The 13918-nt window shown below is 41.6% G+C and overlaps 1 protein-coding gene across 2 annotated transcripts in view; it reads right to left on the bottom strand.

The window, feature by feature from the left end:
- Nucleotides 1-13918, bottom strand: part of CAMKMT (calmodulin-lysine N-methyltransferase) — a 298606-nt gene that overhangs the window by 281705 nt on the left and 2983 nt on the right. The window lies entirely within an intron of this gene.

Consider the following 13918-nt stretch of genomic DNA (forward strand, 5'->3'; position numbering starts at 1 on the left):
CTCTAATATCATTAAACCCAAGTGTGAGGAAAAAGACAGCAGCTAAAATGTTAAGGCCAGTTGTGTGACCTTCTCCAATACAGTTGGCCTGGCTGTTTGCCAAAACTTAAAACACCCTCCCATCCCCCCCTCCCTGCTAAAGCTTCTTTCTTAAAACAATTGTGGTCTTTGCCTTTCATGTCGCTCAACCTTTCACCTGCCAGGTTCCTAGCCCTTCACCCTTGACCCACTGCTGTGTTTGCTTAGCATTGTGCCAATCGACTTTAGAAGTCTGTGTGTGTGTGTGTGTGTGTGTGAGAGAGAGAGAGAGAGAGAGAGGGAGGGAGTGCAAAAGGGGGAAGGAGGATTCCCAGCTCTAAACAAAGGGAAATCCCGGAATGCCAGCGCGAAAGGCGGTGCTCGCGTTCCTCCTCCCTTGCTCAAAAGCCCCAATAACCTTCACCAGCAAGGCAGACCCCCACGGGAAGGAAGGGGACCGGCTGACTCACCGAGCATCTGGCTGAAGAGCAGCTGCTCCAGGTCGCCCAGCACGGTGAAGCACGGAGGGAGAAGAAAGAATGAAAGAAGGGGAGGAACGGCCCCTCCTTTCTCTCTCTCTCTCTCTTCCAGCGCCACGGAACAGAAGGGGACTAGGGCGCCCTCACACACGCCCAGCTTCTGTAGCACGGAGGGTGAAGAAAGAATGAAAGAAGGGGAGGAACCGCCCCTCCTTTCTCTCTCTCTCTCTCTTCCAACGGAAAACGCTCTTTCGCTTGTGGGGAGAGGAGGGAGGAGGGAGGAGGTTGGCTTGCTTATTCAACCCTTTCCGGCTAGCCATCCAGCCCTTCCCAGGAGAAGGCGAGGAGTTTTGGGCGAGCGACCTTTTTGCTAGAAAGCAGCAGCGGCTGCCCCAACACCACCAGTTGGGGCGGGAGCCGGCTGAGCCGCAGTAACTCCCGCCAGGCCATGCATTGGCGCGGGGAAGCCCTGGCGGTGCAGTCCTTCTGGGCTGAGGGAGGGAGGGTTTCCCCCCCTCTTCTCTCTCCCGTTGCGCCTGAACATCTGCCTAGCAACAATGACGACACGGGGAGAACCTTTTTTTCTACTGGTTGAGCTTGGCCAATCGCCGGCTTGCTCTGAGTTGCTGCATTGTTTGTTCACCCGGGGCGTCTCCAATTTACCAGAAAGCGGAATGCGAGTTTGAGGGTCGCTGGCGGGATGGCGCTGCGCTCTGCGCCGCGCGAGCCACCCAAAGGCCAGAAGAAAGGTCATTCCATCGAGTAATGGGCGAGGCTCCTTCCTCTCCGCTTACCCATGCTGTGCGAGCCGGCTGGGCTGCAACCCCGCCGCCGCTCCTTCCTCAGCCTCCCGGGGCTCGCGCTCTAGCAGCCGCCAGCTCAGGCGGACTCGGCAGCTCCCCATCAGCACTCGCCGCGGCGCGATTCGGGCAGGAGGAGTCGGGCTCGCTCCGTGGCGGTGGTGGCGGCGGCGCAGCGCGCCACCGCCACAGAGCGAGCCCGACTCCTCCTGCCCGAATCGCGCCGTGCGAGTGCTGATGGGGAGCTGCCGAGTCCGCCCTGGGCTTGGCGGCTGCTAGAGCGCGAGCCCCGGGAGGCTGAGGGAGGGGCGGCGGCGGGGTTGCAGCCCAGCCGGGCTCGCACAGCATGGGTGGCGGGAGAGGAAGGAGCCGCCCATTACTCGATGGAATGACCTTTCTTCTGGCCTTTGGGTGGCTCTCGCGGCGAAGCTCGCGGGTCGGGAAACCCTCCTCCTCAGCCGAGAAGGCTGGCGGCCCCTGCCCAGCCCTCTCACTGCACCACCAGGGCTTCCCCGCGCCAATGCACAGTCCGCCAAGTTTGCGCCGTCCGCCCACCAGACACGGGAATGGGGGCCGGCCTGGGGGCGACAAATCCCGCGAGACCTCGGCGGGCCCGCTCCCCGTCCCTCCCATGGGAGTCCGTTCGGTACCCCCTCCTGTGCGGGGTTCCCGAAGACGTAGACTCGAGTATAAGCCGAGGGGACGTTTTTCAGCACAAAAAACGTGCTGAAAAACTCGGCTTATACTCGAGTATATACGGTACCTTCCTCCTCCTATTTTCCCCATAACAACTCTGTAAGCTGAGCTGAGCTGAGCTGAGCTGAGCTGAGCTGAGCTGAGCGAGAATGACTGGCCCAAAGTCACCCAGCTGGCTTTCATGACTAAGGCGGGACTAGAATTCACACTCTCCCACTTTCTAACCTAGTGACTTAACCACGAGAATAAATTGGTCTTGTCATTAAGACACTGGGTTAGTAACTAGTCCTCTAGTCAGAAACTTGCTTATACCAGAAAGTCACAAATCATATGCCCCCACACACATATCTGGTCCTGTTCTTTTTGAGTACAATAGAAAAGTAGCCTCAAACACCAAAAAAATCCCTTCCCAAAGGCATCTCTCAAAATCGATTTATTTGACCAACAATGTGGTAAGAAGTTACTGTTGCAGGGTGATGAGCAGGGTAAGAATGAGGCCAAACAAAATGTAAGTGTTGCATGCCATAGAATCAGAGATTAGGCTCTTCAGTCCCTATGAATATGTGCATTGATACACTGAACCAGTCAGTTCCTAGGACTTTTAGTAAATTTAATGAGGATGCTAAATAAAATTGTAGAGGACTGCTTGTGATTATTGATGGTGAACAGGAGAAGATCAGTGCACTTAGACACGGATAAAAACAACCTCAATAGTTTCAACAAACTGAAGTATCAACAGGCTCCCAGGAGACAGCAATAAGTGATGAAATTTTCAGTGGTGCAGTTTCTATTTCTATATGTATGTCTATAATATAACAGGAATGACTAAATGACAGTGCATCACCTCAAATGTTTGCGATCCACTTAACGTCTAGATGCCTCATTTCTGACCCTGTGGGATCATATTCTTGAGGAAACTAGCACAAGGACAAGAGGCAATGGAACTTTATTTTAAAATTCCATAATTGGGAGAAGCACATCACAGGCATATTTGTCTTGCCTTATTATACCTTTGTCCCCTTTATAGCATTTTATTCAAGTCTAAATATATTCTTTGCATATAGGTAAGTGTTAAAGACAATAGGACAGTGCAAACAAAGGAGAAAATTATGAAAACAATGCCAGGGAGTGCATCTTGGTGGGCTTTAATGGTCACAAGACTGAGCTATTAACAGCAATTAAGGACAGTGTTAGACAAAACTATTCACAATACTTATTGAATTATAAGGACTTAACAAACCTTGAAAAGTGTAAACAGGAAGAAATTCAAACAATGCATGCTTATAGGCAGGTGAAGGTCAATCTTAACTGAGCTCTGAGAAACTTAACCTCTCAGAGGTGGGGAAAAGATCCAGTAATATTGACAATGTATTAGAATAACAGTGAAAAATCAAGAAGGAAAATTCAAGGATAGAATAGCAAGGAGAAATATGAGGTTAGCTTGTTTTTTTCTAAACCCTAAGATACCTATTAGCAAATGTAGTACATAAGTAGCACAGCAATGAAAAAAGTAAAACGGGAAAATGAGAAAAGCTTCTTAAAGCTGCAGTATCAAGAACAAATTATTGCAGTGTAAAAATGCACAGCAATGTGAAAACTGTTTCATATATAATTTCTATAACCTCATTTTTTGATAGTTTAGACTTGGAACACTTCAAGCCTTGCTTAAATTTAACCATTGTGTTCTGGAAAGAGATGTTTTAGCTGTGCATCTTTTACAAAATGGCCATATTCTCTATAATATGAACGTAGATATTGTGTAGGAAGTTAGCACCCACCCCTCTCCTAGAAGAATGAAATATTGTAGGAAATATTAAAATGGCAGAATATTATACCTCCCTGGATGAGAAAGGGAGAAACATGCTCTTGGAAAGCAGCCCCCACCTTTGTTAATAGCCCCAGAAAGAGCCAACCTATCTACAAGACAAAAGAATGGGCCATCTTATCTACAAAAGATCTTCAGCTTTTGATGAAGCTGAAGGGTGATAGGTTTAGCCCTCACGCAAGATCCAAACAAGGACAAAGCCATTAAGCCATAATAGGAATTGCCCAAAGCCCCTTCATTACATCACCCAGCAAGATTCAACCAAGCCTGGGATTCAAGACAACCTATAAAATTACCCCTGCATGACCCCATGGGAGTCTGACAACCAATCAGAATGCATTTCTTACACAGGAACAGGAAGACAGGGCCCAAGAGAGGGTAGATAGGTAGGTAGATAGGTAGGTAGACAGACAGTCAGATAGACATAGACATAGACATCTCCCATGTGCTCGATTACCCAGGACTCAAACCATGTGGTTCTGTCCACCATTAAACCATCTTTACAAATAGCTTCCATGTTTCCAGTGTCTTTCTCCCCACTTAGAATTAAACCCAGATGGACATTTCTTCCAACAATTGTATATATCACCACAATTTTTCTTGGGGAAAAAGTAGAGCTCTGCTGATGCCTATGAACATGAGTTCAACTTTTGAAGTATGGGGGGAAGAGTAGAGGGATCTTAGCTTCAGCTGTTTAAATATATTTAAGGAAGAATAAATAGACAGGAAATGTTGATATCCTGTAACTGAACAGCCACCAGGTAATTGAAATTATTTAAAATTTTGTCTTGCTTCACTTTAATTGTTTGTGTTTGTTCAGTCCTGGCTGAGGAAGATGTTGGAATCACCTGCTCCAGTAAAATCTTTCCTACTTGCTACATTAGTCGATTCAGTGTCTGAATTAATTAGTTCTTCTCACAACTTTTTTGTGACACTAGAAAAATGATGGTCAGCAGAATTCCAAGAGTTTAGTTACTGTTTAAATCCTGGGGTTGTAACACTATCCCTTTGGAAGTAGAAATAACTATTCTTGTTGCTGCACTTCATTACAGGCAAAGTCTAATTCATGACTCTTCAAATACAATCATCATAGATAAGTAAAAGTTTTATTGGTATTAGAAGAAGCCACATTTATGAAAAAAATCAACTAGTTTACAACTGTTGTGTCTCGTCCGATCTCACCACAGCCGGGGCCTTCTTATCTGCTTCCGAACACAGAGGAATGTCCTAATATGCCTCCCGGCCCCAGCCCTGGCTCCATGCCCAGACAGGCTGAAGAGGAGGAAGTATCTCCAGCCCCCAGCTCTGGCTCCATGCCCAGGCAAACGGAGCAACTAGACCCCTCCCTCTCCTCCACAGCATGTGAGCCTGAGGGAGGTCAATTGCCAACAGTTGCAGACTGGAGTGACCCTCGCGTCAGAAGACTTGATAGACGGAGGCAACAGAAGGAAGGGAGGGGCAGGCCTGGATAAGTGCTGAGTCATGGAGCCACACCCCATGGCCTATATAAAGGACCTGCTTTCTGGCATTCTCTGAGTCAGGCAAAGTCTAAACATATCTTGCTGAAGTCACTTTCTGGTATCCTGCCTGCCCTGAGGACTTTGCTAGGACTTTGGCAGAGCTGCAGAGGCACGCCTGATTCGGATTTCCCTGACCCGGCCGTCAGCGGAGGAGTGGGACACGACAACAACACAGGAATTGGGTTGTATATGTACATACGTAATGTCAGCCCCAGCGTTTATATCTCAGGTCTCTTTCTCCCACTTTCATTGTAACAGTCATTACGCAAAAATGTAAAATATATAATATTTAAAATATAAAAAAGAAACATACCCCATTGAACCTAATGCTGTATGAGCCTGTAAAAATTCTGTAAGTGTTCCAAATCATTGTGATCAGAAAAGCTTTATTTACAGATAGAAATCTCACTTAAAGAAAAACCACGTTGATAGACTAAGTCCTCATTGTAATTATAGAAGCAAAACTAAGAGCAAATTTACAGTAAAAACTGGAAATGCCAAAAGACTACATAGCCCTGAAAATGCTAGAAGGAAGGGGATTACTTTAATTACTACTAACTGAATTCTTTTTGACAAAATACAGTACAGTAATCTGAACGACCCAATACAGGCAGATGAAAAGCACATTTCTTGAACTCTCTTTAGAAGTTATAGATTGAAAGTATCACCCTAATTTGATCAGTACAGAGAGGAGGATTCTTAAAGGGAATATGCACATCGTCCCGGGGCTAGGCACAACAATACATTTTCACTCTGGGGCACTCAACCTTGTATGCAGAAACTTGCTTGCTTCAGCGCTCATCGACTTAATCTACCTAGATAAATTGCTATCTTCTAAAAAGGATAGAGGCTACTCGTATGCAGAAGAATACACTAATCCAGACCTAGTCTTACAGGCTTTAAATTTTAGGCTTTTTCCTTCTGTCTTTTGGTGTCAACCTATATTTGACCATTCTCTTCCCAACTTTGAGAATGGGTCAAAATGCATGCTCAGTATTTACATCACAGTTCTGTCTTACCTGAGAACTGTTGTTTCCTGCTTAACTAGCTTCTGAACTTACAGTAAAGGAGAAAAACACAATTGCACTGAAGCACAAATTGCTTTATTACAAAGTATGGTATTGGAAATCAGGAAGCAAAGGCATAAAGAGGAGTGAGGTTACAAGCCCTCTTTATAGACTTATACAAATAATTAATTTGATCAGTTGCATTACAATTAATTAATACCAGTGCAAAGTGTCACTATGAGTCAATATGATTCATAGATTAATTTTACTAATTGGGTAAATCTATATGCATATCAAATAAACAGAATGGGAATATTAAATGAAATAATATTTCCAGTATGTAATACAGTTTTTCATTTAAACAAAGGACTTTAGAATTGTAATTAAATTACAATTTAAAAATAACCTTGCTTTTCAGTACTAACGTTAATTGTAAATTAAATGTTAATTATGAGCCTATAGTTTCCTGGTGTTGTCCCTTTCACTGGGTCGTTTTGAAACAAATACCTTTTTCCAATTAATCAGTCACTGATGTCTCCTTAATGCAATACTTCATTAACTGTTCAGCGATGTAAACTAGTCAGATATTTGAGTCAAAAGCCATGCAATTTTTAAATCTTCTTCACTCAAGTTTCAACCATTTCTGCTGTTATTTTTAGTTCTTCCATTTGATTTTTACCAAATTCATCTTCAAATCCTTTTAACTGTCTACCATCTTTATACTCTTTTTTTAATTTCCCACAGATCTTTCCAAAAGTGTATTGTTTCCTTTTTGTTTATTTTTATATTTTCAGAATTTCTACTTCCATTCTCTACCTCAGTGGAATTGTCTTTGGTCTGATTGAAATATTTGATTTTGCTTAAATTTGATTATTCATGCATCACAAGCATTCAATTAACTAGTGCTGTTATTTGTTGCATTATGATTTACAAAGTTTCTTCAACTTTCTAGTGCTAAACCAATGTTTTTTATTAGACTTATCTTGATCCTTACATTCTTCAATTTTTGCTCATTCATTCATTCATTTTCTATATTCTTTATAATACTTGCATCTGATCTTAATTTAAGGAGTTATGGAGGTACAGCGGTTAGTATTTATTTATTTATTTATTTATTTATTTATTTATTTATTTATTTATTTGTCACAACAGTATATATAAGCATAAGCATGAAATAACTATACGATATATAAGCATATATATAAGCATAAGTATGTAATAACTATATGAAATTGGATACAATCAAAGGGAACATTAGGACAGGAACGGTAGGCACGTTGGTGCTCTTATGCATGCCCCTTACAGCATGCAATATTGCAGGTTAATTCTGCTGATTTCCAGCAGTTTGGTTCTTACTGGCTCACCATTCCATCCTTCCAAGGTGAGTAAAATGAGGACCCAGATTGTTGGGGACAATATGCTGACTCTGCAAACCACTTAGAGAGGGCTGTAAAGCGCTACACAGTAGTATATAAGCCTAAGTGCTATTGCTATTTCTTTATCTTTGCCTCCAATCTGATCTTTCACTTTGGGTTTGAATATGATTTTCTTTGGGGTTTCTCATTTTGATAACTTATTCTTCTGTAACCACAACTGCTGTACTATAGGCAAACTAATTGGTCTGTTCAATAGATGTTATATTAATTTTAATTATTTTAATCCTTGTAACCACCTTCTTTGCAGGGATAGCATTTGCTATTTGTAACTGTCTGACTTTGTTCTTAAGGCCTGGTCTTGCGCAGTCAAAATTAGTCCCTCTGTTCCTTTCTTCAACTTTCCTGCTTTTACTCATTGACATATCTTGCTATCTGCTCTGCCTGCTATTTTATTTGTATGTACTTGCCATGTAATAATTTGCAATGCCATATCTGGCTAGGTGGCTCAGTGGCTAAGACGCTGAGCTTGTTGTTCAGAAAGGTTGGCAGTTCGGCGGTTCGAATCCCTAGCATAGGTCTCCTGCATGGGCAGGGGGTTGGACTAGATGACCTCCAAGGTCCCTTCCAACTCTGTTACTGTCTGTCCGTCTATCTCTATTTTCTATTCTTTATTTGGTCTTTCTTGTGAGCCAGTTTGGTTTCTTCAGTACTCAGGAAGCCTTCCTTGGTGTACTTCCTTGGTATACAGTGTGGCAGCCAAATGGTTAAGAAGCTGGGCTTGTTGAACAGAAGGTTGGCAGTTTGAGGCCTAAATACCACATGATGGAATGAGCTTCCATTACATACCCCAGCTCCTGCCAACCTAGCAGTTTGAAAACAAGTAAATGCAAGTAGATAAATAGGTACCACTTTGGTGGGAAGATAACAGTGTTCTGTGTACTTTCGGTATATAGTCATATATAGTCTATATACTATAGTATATAGTATATAGACATGAACATAGAAGTGTCTGCAGACAATGCTGGCTCTTTGGCTGTGAATCAGATCAACACTGCCTCTTAGAGTTGGACATGACTGGAAACTTTTACCTTTTTATCTTCAATGCATCTTCTTCATTGCCTTTCATATATACCTCCAATGGCTTTTTTTCTTCTTCACCTGTCTAGTGTACTTGCAACTTTCCACACCTGCCTATTTTTCTTAAGTAAGTAGAGTCTTTTAACATCAATGCATAAATGAAGGGCATGATTCATTGTCATTGTTTTGTGAACTTCCTATCCAGGGCTTTTGGTTCTTCTTGAGTCTAGTTTGGCATTTTTGTCCACCTAGTGAGTCCTTCATAATGATAATGATAATGATAACAATAATGATAATGATAAAGCTTTGCATGGACAACACTTGAAAAACATTGAAGGAAAATGCGATGACAACTTGACATGGGCATGGCTTAAGATGGGAACCATCAAGAAAGAAACAGAAGGTTTAATACTTGCTGCTCAAGAACAAGCACTACAAACTAATGCCATGAAAGCAAAGATACAAAAATCCACTGCCAACTTTGCAACAACAAAATCGAAACTGTTTCACATTTAATATGTGAATGCAGCAAAATTGCACAAACTGATTACAAAGCTAGACACGACCGAGTTGCTAAATTAATCCACTGGTCATTATGAAAAAAAAATATGACTTACCTGTATCCAAATAGTCATTGGGAACATAAACTACTACTGCAATGCTCTCTACATGGGGCTCCCCTTGAAGAGCACCCGGAAGCTCCAACTGGTCCAGAATGCGGCCGCGCGGGTGATAGAGGGAGCACCTCGTGGCTCCCATGTGACATCTCTCCTGCGCAGCCTGCACTGGCTCCCGGTGGTCTTTCGGGTGCATTTCAAGGTGCTGGTTGTCATCTTTAAAGTACTCCATGGCTTAGGACCGGGCTACTTACGGGACCACCTACTATCACCAACAGCCTCCCATCGACCTGTGTGCTCTCACAAGGAGGGCCTCCTCGGGGTACTGTCGGTTAGACAATGTCGACTGACGGTCCCCAGGGGGAGGGCCTTCTCTGTGGGGGCTCCTGCCCTCTGGAATGAGTTGCCTCTGGGGCTTCGCCAACTCCCCGACCTCCGGACCTTCTGCCGCAAGCTGAAGACTCTTTTATTCCATCGAGCAGGGCTAGCCTAAAAATGCTGTTTTAATGGGGTTTTAGATTGCTATTGTTTAGTTTTTAGATAATTCGGCCATAAGTTATATTAATTTTATCTTGTTTTTAACTTGTTGGATATTGTGTTTTTAAATTGGCTGTTAACCGCCCTGAGTCCTTCGGGAGAAGGGCGGGATACAAATATGATAAATAAATAAATAAATAAAATAGAAAAAGTTATAGAAAATGAGAAGGTGAAGATCTTGTAGGACTTTCGAATACAGACGGATCATCACTTGGAACACAACACCCCAGATATCACAGTTGTCAAAAATTGAAACGTACAATTTATTGACATTGCGGTACCAGGAGATGTCAGAGTCGAAGAAAAAGAACTAGAAAAAATCATGAAATATGGCGACCTGGCCATCGAAACTACATGGCTATGGATGAAACATGTAACAGTGATACCCATTGTCATCAGGGCACTTGAATTTTATAAGATACATCAAAGAATTTTATAAGATACATCAAAAAATTGCAGCTTCCTGCAATAACACCAGTGGAACTGCAAAAAACTGCATTACTTGGAACATTGTACATCCTAAGAAGATAGTTGGTTGATACTTAGGACACTGGCAGCAACCCATATCAACCATTAGCACCAGTCAATGGTATTTGTGATGCATTTTTGAATGTCCAGTTGACTGAGTTTCATGTTTAATGAATAAAGTAACTAATCATCATCATCATCATCATCTCTTTCATTCATCAAACATGGAATTCAGTTAACCAAACATTTAAAAATGTGTCACAAATACAATTGACTGGTGCTAATGGTTTGCACCTCTATAACTGTCTGGTTTGGTTCTGCAACCCAACAAGAAAGACACAGACTTCAGAGGATAATTAAAACTGCAGGAAAAATAATTGCTACCAATCTGCCTTCCATTGAGGACCTGTATACTGCACGAATCAAGAAGAGGACCGTGAAAATATTTACAGATCCCTCACATCCAGGACATAAACTGTTTCAACTCCTTCCCTCAAAACGACGCTATAGAGCACTGCACACCAGAACAACTAGACACAAGAAGTTTTTTCCCGAAGGCCATCACTCTGCTAAACAAATAATTCCCTCAACACTGTCAAACGATTTACTAAATCTGCACTACTATTAATCTTCTCATCGTTCCCATCACCAATCTCTTTCCACTTATGACTGTATAACTGTAACTTTGTTGCTGGTAATCCTTATGATTTATATTGATATTGATTGTTCCTGATTGCTTATTTGTACCCTATACTTATCATTAAGTGTTGTATCATTAAGTGTTAAACTGTACCCTATGACCATCATTTGTGTTGTAAATGTTGTACCTTGATGGTATCTTTTCTTTTATGTACACTGAGTAACTTAATCAAAGATGCCCCATAAATAAAGTACACAATTATTAAAATTAAAGGAGATAATATTTTAATATTTACATTACAAAATTTTAAAACTGCTTTTCTCAAGCATCCAGCATGAGGTTAAACATGAAAAAAGTCCCAAAACTATATTTGGTTGCATCAAAAGATACATGGGAAAAAAACTTTATTGCATACTTTTTGGGCATTTGGGCATTTTGTTCAATTTGGGCATTTTGTTCAATTTTCTCACCTTTATCCACATAAAAATAACATTTTTCAAGTAATAAGGCATAAAATCCCCTTTGGGCAGCAGTTAATAAATCAAAGGCTATTCTGTTCTGCAGGACTACCTTTGATAGGAAAGTTATTTCACCCTGCAGAGTCTCTATAGAGTCCAAGATTGTATTAAAAACAAATTTGAACTTTGCTGATATTTCTTTTCAATTTCTTCCATAGCCAACCTGGGGTGTTAGAGTCTTAAAAATTTATGGAAACTCGATGTTCACATTTTTATAATAGAAAGTCTTCCAGAAATTGTTCCCCAGGTTTTATTGATAGAACTATCCAAATTTATTTATTTTTATTTATCAAATTTATTTGCCGCCTATTTCATGATTCAAGGCAATTTTGGGGGGCTCTCAGCTTAATCTGAAATAAGACATTGGGATACAATAATCTAAGTCCATGTTCTTATCTGTCCTGAAGGTAAGGTAGCCTAGTTTCCATAAACAAAATAAATGGGATGTTTTTATCCATGGTATCAAAAAGTCTGTAAGCGCTTCTGCCACTGCTCTCCCAAGCTAGCAGTTTACCACCTCCTCTGTTGCTACACTGCCAGTTCACTCACCATTGCTATTCACTGGCTCTTTGGGCTATACTCACTCATCACCCTTGTGCCATTTCTCTGTTGGGTTGCAAACCCTCCAAATCTCTGGAAACGCCACCACTCAGCTTGCCACTCAGCTGCCTAGCACTCAGCAACTCTTGTAGTTTGCCAGTCCTCCAGATGCTACTGCTCACTGCTTAACCTTTTTTTTGCTTTTCTTCTTTTTTCTTTTCTTTTTTTTCTGCATCTTTTCCCTCCTCCTATCCTCCTTCTCCCTCTTTTTCTCCTCCCTCTTCTCCTCTTCCTCTATTTCCCGTATTTCTTCACCGAGTAGATCATCACATCACCACATTTCCTCCATCATTGCTGCCATCTTCAGTTTCCCTGAGCTTGTCTGCTCTGCTAGAATGTATTGTATTGGAAGACAACCTGACTATGAAGATAGGACTCTCTATACAAATTACAGAATTAGTCCACTCCTTTGGATTTATATTATTCACTAGCTGGATGCCCATGCTTCACTATGAAACTATGTGCTCGGGCTTGATAAATGGACACTTATACCCCAAAATGTAATGTAGAATGTGTAACTCCGTAGCATCGGTGTGTGTTAATATAACACAACTGGCAGTTGGAGGGGGAGTAGAATGTGCCAGCCTGCAGCATCCATCAGTATTCATCTGGCTAGCATCCTGTCAGTGTGTGAGAGAGTTAAGGGGTGTTTGGAAACACAAACAGTATTTGCTGTGTGAGCAAGAAGGAGACAGGAAGGAGGCTGGGTGTGGCTTAGCTCAACTTTTCTGTAGTAAAGCTGCTTGCTGCTGTGAAAGTAAAACTGAAAGTGAAACTCCTCTCCTCTGCTTGTATTTTGCATTTGGAACAGATTTCTTTTCAGGTGGGGAGGCGAAGTAGAACTCCTTAGCATCAGAAGTGGAACAGATGGGGGAGGTGGGGAGGAGGAGTAGAACTTCTTAGCATTCAGAGTGCTGTTTGGAAAGTGAAACAGTATTTGCTGTGTGAGCAAGGAGACAGGAAGGAGCCTGGTGGTTTAGCTCAAGTGTTCTGTATTAAAGCTGTTTCCTGCTGTGAAAGTAAAACTGAAAGGGAAACTCCTCTTCTCTGCTTGCGTTTTGCATTTGGAACAGATTTCTTTTCAGATGGGGAGGGGGGAGTAGAACTTCTTAGCATCAAAGTGTGTTAATAATAATATATGAAATACTAATGCTCTGATGGTCATTTCAAAAAATCCTTTCTTAGTGAGCACCTAGAAGCCAAGAGGAACATACGTGACAAATTTCAAGTTTGTAGGCTTTACGGTTCTGGAGATCTTGTTATTACAGCATGAGTGGTTTTTGCTTTTATATGTATATATATATAGAGAGAGATTTATATTAATATTGAAACACTAACCTAATGGCTGCTTTATTTTAGAAAAAAAAAGATTTGCTTTCTTCTTCCTCTGCAACTTTTCTGTTCAAATTCACTATGTAAAACTACTTTTATCTTTGTATTTTTAAATATAAACTTATATTTTTATCCTATCCTGGTGAATTTGCAACACTAAATGAAATTTATCAACAGTTAGAAACAGTACTGTGGAATTATTTAAAAGATCAAAAAAAAATACAAGAACTTTTTATGAAGAAAAAGTAGGCAGATACAGTAGGTTACCATGTGCTATTGTCAGGCAGGACCACATGTGAAGGTTCACTGATTTATTGCTAAAAGCCTATGCAGAGAGATTGTCTCAACTAATGGTCAGTACTTGGTTAGAGTTAGATAACAGTCAACGGCAATCAAGTGGGTTGGATT

This window comes from Ahaetulla prasina, chromosome 1 (genome assembly GCF_028640845.1).
Source record: "Ahaetulla prasina isolate Xishuangbanna chromosome 1, ASM2864084v1, whole genome shotgun sequence".
In the NCBI taxonomy this organism is placed as follows: Eukaryota; Metazoa; Chordata; class Lepidosauria; order Squamata; family Colubridae; genus Ahaetulla; species Ahaetulla prasina.